Genomic DNA, 9,006 nt, shown 5'->3' with positions numbered 1-9,006 from the left:
CCAGGTGAGCCCCGCGCAGGTGGGCGGAGGTTCCGGGAGGGCTGCCGTGCGGCGCTGCGAGGCCGGACCCCGGTGCACGGACTGGGGGCTCCGCGCGCCCCGTGTCCTTCCTGCGCCCCTAGTCACCTCGTGGGACACCCCGTCCCCCTCGCCGTGGCCCGGCCGGCAGAGGCCAGGTCTGCGGCACCCCGTCCAGTCCGGCTGAGGGGAGCTATTACCACCCCCTGGAGGCCCTGGGCAGACCCGGGCGCGGGGACCGAAGGGGATGTCCCGCGGCCGTCGTTCCATCCCACGCCCCCCAACGCAAACCAGGACGCGCCCCCTCGTCCTGCAGCTCGCTCTATCCAGGACGCGACACCCCCCACCCCCAGCTCAGTCAGGAGACCCAGATTTCTTCTTGGAAAGGAGGGGTACTCCACCCGCTGGCTAGTGAGCGTCCCGCCCCCTCCCCCAACCGGACCCTGGGAAGCAGAGTCTCAGGTGCCGAGGACTGAAGGTGGGGACCTCTTCTGGGCTTCTGTGGGCTCTGCCCACCCCCAGACTCAGGTGGTGTAGCCCGTGATTTGAGTGAGTGGGCGTTTGTCGTTTGTTCATTCATTCAGCCAGACATTCATTCACCAACATCTGCCGTGTGCCAGGCCGGGAGCAGGGCAGTGGGTATACCAAGGTGGACCAGACTACCCTGTTTGCACACTTTGGGCCTCATCGTGCCTTGGGAGGGAGGTCTGGGTGGAGGGAGGTCCCGGACCCTCGCAGTCCAGTGGAGGGTAGCAAGCCTGGTTTCAGCTGGACTGGCTGGTGAGGTTGGCATGTGAACAGGCCGTGAACTCAACCTGTACCATCGGCGGGTGCTGTGCCATCCCTTCACACTTGGCATTGGCCTGGCATGAACCCCACCCCTCTACCATAAATCATGACAGCGATGGAATGAGCCCAAATTCACCCATACACATGCTCTGTGTGAATACTGAGGGGCTGTGAATAGATCCATCCTACCCCACAGATGCTGCCTGGGACCCTGGGCTGAGTCTGATCCCTGGGGACCTGCACTAGCAAGGGTGGTGACTTAGGTGCCTGAGAATATACTCCTGTTCTGTCCCTAAGGAATTCTGTTGGGGTGGGGCTGGTTGTGTGAGACACAGCAAGTATGGAAAACATCTAAACACCCCCTTTCTCACTTCCCTCCCTTTCCCCCTCCTGAGGGAGGCACCACAAGATGACACCAATGAAGCTGGAAAAGGCTGTCTCCCTCCTTCCTCCACTGTGCCTGCCCTCCCACCCCCCAAAGGGCGCATGGCAGGGTGTGTCCCTCCCACTGCCTTGCTCAGTGAGTATGTGCGCGTGTGTGCACGCACCTCGTGCACAGATCTTCTGCCAGGGCGCTGCCAGCCTAATAGCCGCTAACAGTTGCTGCTTGTACTATGAACCAGGCAAGAGGCTAAGCACTTGACGGCACAGTGATCCTGGGGAGGAAGAAATGTTACTCTTCCCCTTTTAAAACATCTGCAAACAGACACTCTGAGAAAAAAAGCTCCCTTAAGGGGGTCCAGAGCTGAGTCTGTTGGGCTCTAAGCAATTGGGGAGAAAATCCATCGCTGCTCTGAGAGGTCAACCCCTCCTGGAATAGGAATGTGGTCCCGGTCCCCTCTGTCAGGTCCTTTGGTTCCTAGGCAGAGAGTTCATGGGAATTTGATCCACTGACAGGTGGAAAAACCACCCTGTACCCAGCATCCATGTTCCTTGCTGTCCTAACATTTTGTCTTCCCTGCTGCAATTTCACGCTTGACCCTGTACCTCAGGGCAACAGACTCCCTTGCTTTGTGGATCCAGCTACCCAGGCTTCTCTCTCCTGTGCTCAGTTGCCAGTCCAAGGATACTTCGGGGTTGACCCCGGCAATCTCCAAATTCCCCTCCCCTTTTCAGCTCTCCCGGCTGTTTTGCATTTTGTAAATATCCCTTCTCATCTGAACTGAAAGCAGCAGCAATGTGTTTGGGACCCACATCTTGCCCACTGGCACACTCACTGAAAAAGCTGTAAAAGCTGTAAAAGCTCCCTGAGCTTTACAGGGAGGGAGTCTTTGGTGATGAGGAGCCCAGGCCCCTCGCTTCATAAGGAGGGAAACTGAGGCCTGAGGAGGGGATGTACCGCAGAGAAGCGTGGCTCTTCAGGACCATCTACCTCAGACGGCAGACTGCTGGTCAGAAAGGGTCAGGCCCCTACTCTAGGAGCAGCACGGTAGCCAAGGTGGAGGCTGTGAGAATCTGGCCCTTGCAGTTGGGGTCTGCTCTGAGACCTGTGAGGCCATCCCTCTCAGATCTGATAGAGGAACTACCTACTGAGAGAGCAGACAAGAATTGAAGCCTCAGCCCATGCGGGTCATTCAGTGTGCCCTACTCAAGGCAGTCTCCACACTTGTGGGTGCCAGCCTGAGCGGCCAGCAGGCCTGTGTGGCCAGCGGGCCTGTGTGGCCAGCGGGCCTGTGTGGCCAGCACGCCTGTGTGGCCAGCACGTCTGTGTGGCCAGCCGGCCTGAGCGGCCAGCTGGTCTGAGCAGCCAGCCGTGTGTCCATTCCCAGGCAGGAGCTGAAGAGGCAGTGGGAGGACTTTTGCCAGAGAATTCAAGCACAAGGGGACATGTTACCAAGTCCCAGACAGCACTGGATAAATCAGGGAGAGTGGCTTCCAAATGGGTTCCTACCAGTTCCCAATGTCTAGGGAGATTTTAGTCACGTAGACCAGAATCACTAGGGTACCCTTGGCATTCACTGTTGACTGGGAAAGTAGGGACTGCCCTGGTCGGGTCCTCAGGGAGCTCTCCAGCGGTGGTGAGCCCTACCCTGGGCAGAAAGCCAGACCAGGGTGCAGCCCTGAGGAAGGGAGTGTGGGCTCAGGGAGCTCCGTTTAGGAAGCAGTGATTGGCCTGAGGAGGAGTTGCTCTGGGCAGGGTCTCTGTACACTACAGATTACACTAGGCTAGTGTTGCCTGAACCAGGCAAGGCGAGGTTGCTCTAGCAGGCAGGCCTCCAGAGTTAGCAGAGTCTGGACAAGAAGGTGGCCAGGGACAGTCTTCCAGGGAGGGTAAAGGCATGAACAAAGGTCAGGAGGTTGGAATAGAAAAGATGTCAAAGTGGAAGAACTGCTGTAGGGTGGGAGTGGGAGTGGGTCGTGGGAGGTGCCCAAGGGTGGAGAAGACTGACTGGGGTGGAGTGTTCTAGAAAGGTGGGGAGGGGTGCAGAGCACTGAGGGCGGGAGCTACGTGGGACACATTTGTGATTTTGACAGATAGTTCTGGCTGCTAGGTGAGGGCCCTTGGGAGGGTGGGGAAAGGTCAGCCCGGCAAGTTGGGGACACTAGTCCATGCCAGTCCACTCTGTGATTCTGGTCTATGGCTCCTACCAGCCACACTGCCGTCCCTTCCTCCTGTGGCCCTCCCTCTGAACCCCGAAAGGTTGGGAGGGGTGACTGGGGCCACGGATGCAGTGCAAATAGGAGACCCTCCTCCTCCAGGTGGAACTGGGCCAGCAGCCAAGAAGGTTTTGGGGCATTTCAGGCTGGGGCCTTGGGCTGGGCCTTCCAGGCTGGAGGAACCAGTTTATTCACTCCCAGGTGTTGGCCTCTGCTCTGAGGGGAGGAGTTGGTGGGCTGAGTCTGTGGAATTCAAGTTAGTAAAACAACAACCTGGCAGTGAGAGGGCTCCAGGGAATGCTTCCAGACCTTCCTTATTAATTAGGGGACTCTGAGGCCTGGGTTGGGGTAGGTATTGCCCAAGGTCACAGAGAAAAAGCATGGCGCAGCTGCAGCTGGGACCTATACTTCCAGGCTCAGACGGGACCTCGCTCTGCCATGTTGCCACCATCCCAAAGCCAGGCCTTCTCCTGGGCCTGCTACCCCATGGCCTCTGTGGGCAGGCACCAGGGGCCAACTGTCTCAGAGGAAGGAACACAGAGAACCAGCAGTGGGATTCTCAGGACTTTGGGGAGGTGCCAGGGGAGTGGAGGCCTGACTCTGAGAAACTTTTAGACCTAGGGTGTCAGCATTGCTTGGCTGTATGTCTGCTTAGGAACCACAGTCTGCAAGGAAACTGGACGTTCGCCTCCTTGCAGGGGGATGCTAGGACTAACTCAGATGCCAGAGTCCAGACTCAGGCCTTCCTAAACCTACACCCCCAGGAAGCCTTCCTGGAATTCCCTGCAGTTGTTGTGTGCTGGAGTTTGGGCCGGTCCCTGGCACCTCTGCTGAGCTACTCATCTCAGTGGGAGACCCGGCAGGCCCTGGCAGGCCCCGCAGGTCCCCGCAGGCCCAGCTGGAGACCCTTTGCTGCTGCCTATGGTGTGGTTGCATGAGTCAAGGACAGCACTACTCACACAGAAGTCCCACCTCAAACACGTGACGCTGGGTGGGGAGTCTCTTGGAGCTCCTGTAATAACCTCCTTGGCAAGTCCAGTCGTGGGGCACAGAGTGTGAGCACATGTCGGAGTTGCCAGAGGTGTGATGTTTTCTCATATATCTCTTAGTATATGTGACAGCTCAGAGTGAAGGAGGCTTGGAGGGGGGGTCTTCCTGTTAGTTCTGCAGGGAAACGAAGGCCGGAAAGGCAAGCTTCCTTCTCCGAGGTCTGAGGTCTTCAGGGACAGCGGGTGAGGAGTCCCAGAGGCCAGTGAAGCTTGGAGCACTGAGGACTTCCCTGTAGGAACTACTACCTCTCTAAGGCAGGCCTGATGTTCCTATTTTATGGATGGAAAACTGAGGCCCAAGGAAGATGTATCTCATTCTAGAATCCCACATTGAAGTTAGAGGTGGAATTGGAATTAGACATTAGCTCTTGGGTTCAACATTCCTAGAAGTTCAGTTGTGTAACAAAAAAGAGCTCTGGCTTTTGTACTAGTTGACCTTCAACTGCCCCTCTGAGCCTCAGTTTCCTGGTCTGTAAGAGGAGAGAGGAAAGGGAGGGTGTGGGAGCAGGACAAGGTTAAAGTCTGCCCAGCTCTAACACTGCTCTTATCTCCTTTCCTGCTGGCTTCACTGGGCTCTGGGCCCTCAGTCTCCCAACTCATAACTTGAAAGCCCCTCCCAGTGGGGCAGTGGGGTTGGGGAATAAATAGGGAGCTGAGCTGGAGGTCCTGGAGGGCTCTAGTCTCCTGGGGGCCCCAGGTCCCAGCCCAAACTCAGATCTGCAGGGGACCCTTTTGGAAGGGGATGGCCAGGGCCCCAGGGGAAGGGGCGAGGAAGGGAGGGGGCAGGAGAGAATGCATAACAAATGAGTTTGGAAATCAAATGAGCTCTGAGCTCCCCACCCACTCCCTCCATTCTCTCTACACTCTCTCTTTTAAAATTCTTGTTTTCTAGAGAAAGAAAATGCTAAATTGCACCCCCTTTCGCAAAGGAATGGGAGCCTTAGTGAGTCACTCCGGAGGTAAATGCCACCTCCGGGGCTCGGTGTCTGCCTGCGGAGGCCTGCACAGCTGTGTGGCCACCAGCCCCCACAGGGTGCTGACTTGGCCAGGGACCTCCCGCCTGCTTGTCAGGCCCTTAGGTGGAAGCTGGGTTCCCAAGGCAGGACCCAGCTAAGCCAACCCACCTTCTCTATGTTCCCCAGGTTCTGTTCTGTGAGCTTCACTGATGGGTGGGGCCGGGTGGAGAGTCTGTGGCCCCCATCAGGAGTTGAGCTGTAGTCTGTGGGGTGAATTCTGGCCCCCAGGGGAAGGCTCTGTGGCTGTAGTGAAGGCGGTAGCCTGTGTGGTGAGGATTGTAGGGGCAGGTGCTCTGTTCCTGGAGTTCTGCAGAGCAAGCTGGGCTCTAGGCATCCTGGTGAGGTGCTGCTCCAAGGCAGAAGAGCAGGGGAGCTGGGAACTGACACCCTGCTGGGGGAAGGTGCTGGGGGCGCCTCACCTTCCTCTGGAAGGCTGGCCCCTTATTAGCAGACCTGGGGCCAGGAAGGCCAGGAGGTGTTCCCCTTCCCAGATGACCATCACCCTGGCAGGAGGGGAAGTAGCCGTCTGTTAGCCAGGGATGCCAAACAAGGGTTGCCAGCAAAAATAGAAACGCAGGGCTCTGTCTGGGAGGGACGCTGGGTTCTGGTGGATCCTGAGGCCGCTACTGAGCTGTCTGCTGCTGACGGTGTTTGCTTGGCTCTGGGTGTTTGCCGAACACATCACGTCCTGTGCTCCTGACCTCCTCATGGAGAGACCTAGGTGTGTGGGATCTGGGGGTGGCTGTGGGTTACTGTGACCCCTCAGAGCTGCAGCCATTCTTGGAGTCTGTCTTTGGGAGGCTGGGGGCATCTGTGGCACCTAGCCCTCACCCACCTCCACCCTGTTCTCGACTGCTAAGAATTGGTCCCCCAGTTAGAACCCCCTTCGGGCTGCTTAGCCCTGGTGGCTTTCTCCTCCTCCCCTTGCCCCCACTTCCTGCCCCCTGGGAGGCTAGTCCCAGTTGAGCAATGCTGGAATCATCCCTTGTGGTAGAAAGAGCTATTTTCGGCTTTCCCATTACTGCCCAGTTGGGGGGGTCTGTTTATCCTTTGCTGCCTTTTTGTTTCATTCTTGAACGGTATAATCTGGAGCAGCCCTGAGCACATGATGCAGTCCCGCCTTCGGGGTCCCTCCCTGTGATTCCTGGTACTGTGATTTGGCACCAAGTAGAGAGCCGAGGGGCAACCATGTTCACTAGCAATCCCAGAGTGGCAGGTGGCAGGAATCACCCACCTGGGGTCACCTTGGCCCTCGCCAGTGGGCGACTGTTCCTGCTGTTGCCGTTTGCGTCAGGCCGATGATAGTCTTAGCAAACAGCGGGCCATCTCGTTGAGGCGGTGGGCTCCAAAAGAGCCCCAGCATGCTCTGGAGAGTCTCTGACCCCGATCCTGCCTCCCCATGCCCTTGGTTGGGGGCCTGGCTCCCACATCTCTCGTCCTTGGCTTTTGTTCTGGGGTGATCGGAAGGAGCGACTTCCCCAGCTGCCGAGGGTCCCTCTGTCCAGCCTGGGGCTTCCTCACCCAGCGCCCCTTCTGCAGAGCCTGCAGGTGGCCGAGCTGTCAGTGGCACCCTGGCTGGAGCTAGGGGCGCTTTGCTCCCTCTAGGAAGAGGAGAAAGCGTCTTCCTTATGGAGCAAGAGTCTGGTGGGACAGAGGGGGGACATCTGGGCCTGGGGAGAATTGTTCCAAATAGCTCAGAACTGTTGGGAGCCCAACTGGCAGAGCGCATGCAAGTACAATAGATAGTCAAAGCTATTAATCACTAATTATCTCCTAAATAAGCTAATTAATGGGTATTTAAATGGCATATTTATGAGATACCAGCAGGTCTGCAAAAGCACATCTTTTCCAAAGCGACTGGTTCGGCCAACTGTGTCCTGCTGGGAGACTGGAATCCTGACCCCACTCCTGGGAACAGGGGGCAGGGAGGAAGGCCGGTGAGCTCCTGTCTCTGAGATGTCTCATCTGAAAACAGGGATCCGAAGTCTTTGTCTTCTGACCTAATGGGACTGTTGTGAAGACGAGACGAAGTGAAGTCTCGAAGTGCCAGGCAGTATTGTAAATGCTCTATGGCATTTAGTCTTTGCTGCAAAAATATTCTGGAGGTTATTTGACACAGCCCCAGATTGTGCCTGGTGCTGCTTCTGGCCAGTGGTGGCTGGAGTTGGTGAGCTGGGTGGGTTGCTGAATTTGTGGCTGGGGGTGTGACCAGGTGGAGGCTTAATTTGTGGCTTGGTCTGTGGCCAGCCCCGGGTGCTGGCTGTGGTTGAGATCAAGTTTTGGTGGACGCTAGTCAAAGCTCCGGGGCCGCTCTTGGGGGTGATTCTGCAGCCTTTTCTCATCCTCAGTTCTTGAGTCCACCCATGGGTTGATGGGGTGGCCTGGCTGCTCCTGGAGGCTGAGTTCCTGTGGGCCCTTCAGGGCCTCAGCTCTAGGGGGTGGGGCCCCAGTAGGCAGGCCCTTCTGGGGCTCCTAGTGTGTCCCCTGAAACAGCCCATAACACAATCTCATCAGTGGTGCATGCAGCAGTTTGGGAGATAGTTAGGACATGTTTCTATAGCAACCAACCCCCAACCAGCACTGGCTTCCTTCAATAATGCCTTTTTCTGGAAGCGGCTTTTCCTGGCCTCTCCTCCCTCCTTGGGTGGCCTCAGCCCCTCGAAGCCTGAGCATGGACTGGTATGCCCTGGATGCATCTGGTTCCCAAACTCACCCTTACCCAGAGAGGGGTCAGAGCACATGCCTGTGGGTTACTCTCTGAGGGGGCACCCTGAGGTCTCTCTTGTGCAGGGCCAGAGCTTCCTCTGTGCCCAGGCAGGCCTGGGTCCAGCCTTAAACGGCTTTCTAATAGGCAGACACAAAGGACATATGGGTGCAGAGGCGGCCCCAAGGCCATTCTCTGGGTCAGGGGAAGCTTTCAGCTTATCCCTCGGCTGTATCTAACTGTGAGTGGGATTGAGGGGGTGGTGGCGCTGGAGGACATTTCAGCCATCAGGATCTGCAGGAGCAGAGGCAGGAGGGAAAGAGCAGCATGTTCGGGTGGAGGGGGCTTCCCCCGCTAACATGTCCCTGACCCAAGGGGAGAGAGACTCGGGAAGTGTGGGTCCCGGCCATAGGTTTGGGGGACACATGACAACTCTAGGGAACTGCACCAGCGACAGGAGAGGGGTCAGCCACACTGGGATAGGGGTGGTGGCCCAGGGGAGTGGGTTGGCACTTCCAGGCCTGGGGAGAGGAGGACGGTTTCTGTCCTTCTCTCCTGCTCCAGGAGCCTGAGAAGGTGAAGAGCCTGTCCTTGGGGGCACCCACAAAACAAAGAGCCCAAAAAAGGCCTCTTGGTTTTATTTCATAGACCCTTATGCGGTAATGACTGAGTGCTCGGCGCTTTGCTAGACCTTTTCCAAGTCCAGGTTTCCCCTGCTTCCTAAACGCGGAGGGTGCCCATGAAGCCGCCTGTAAGCCAACGAGGCTTACATTGAAGAAGCAATTGCTGAGCATTGACAGAGAAGAAATGTCGAGAGTTCCCGGGCTCTGAA

Source organism: Condylura cristata, unplaced genomic scaffold (genome assembly GCF_000260355.1).
Source record: "Condylura cristata isolate star-nosed mole 26May11 unplaced genomic scaffold, ConCri1.0 scaffold00017, whole genome shotgun sequence".
In the NCBI taxonomy this organism is placed as follows: domain Eukaryota; kingdom Metazoa; phylum Chordata; class Mammalia; order Eulipotyphla; family Talpidae; genus Condylura; species Condylura cristata.
This window is presented reverse-complemented; position numbering follows the sequence as displayed.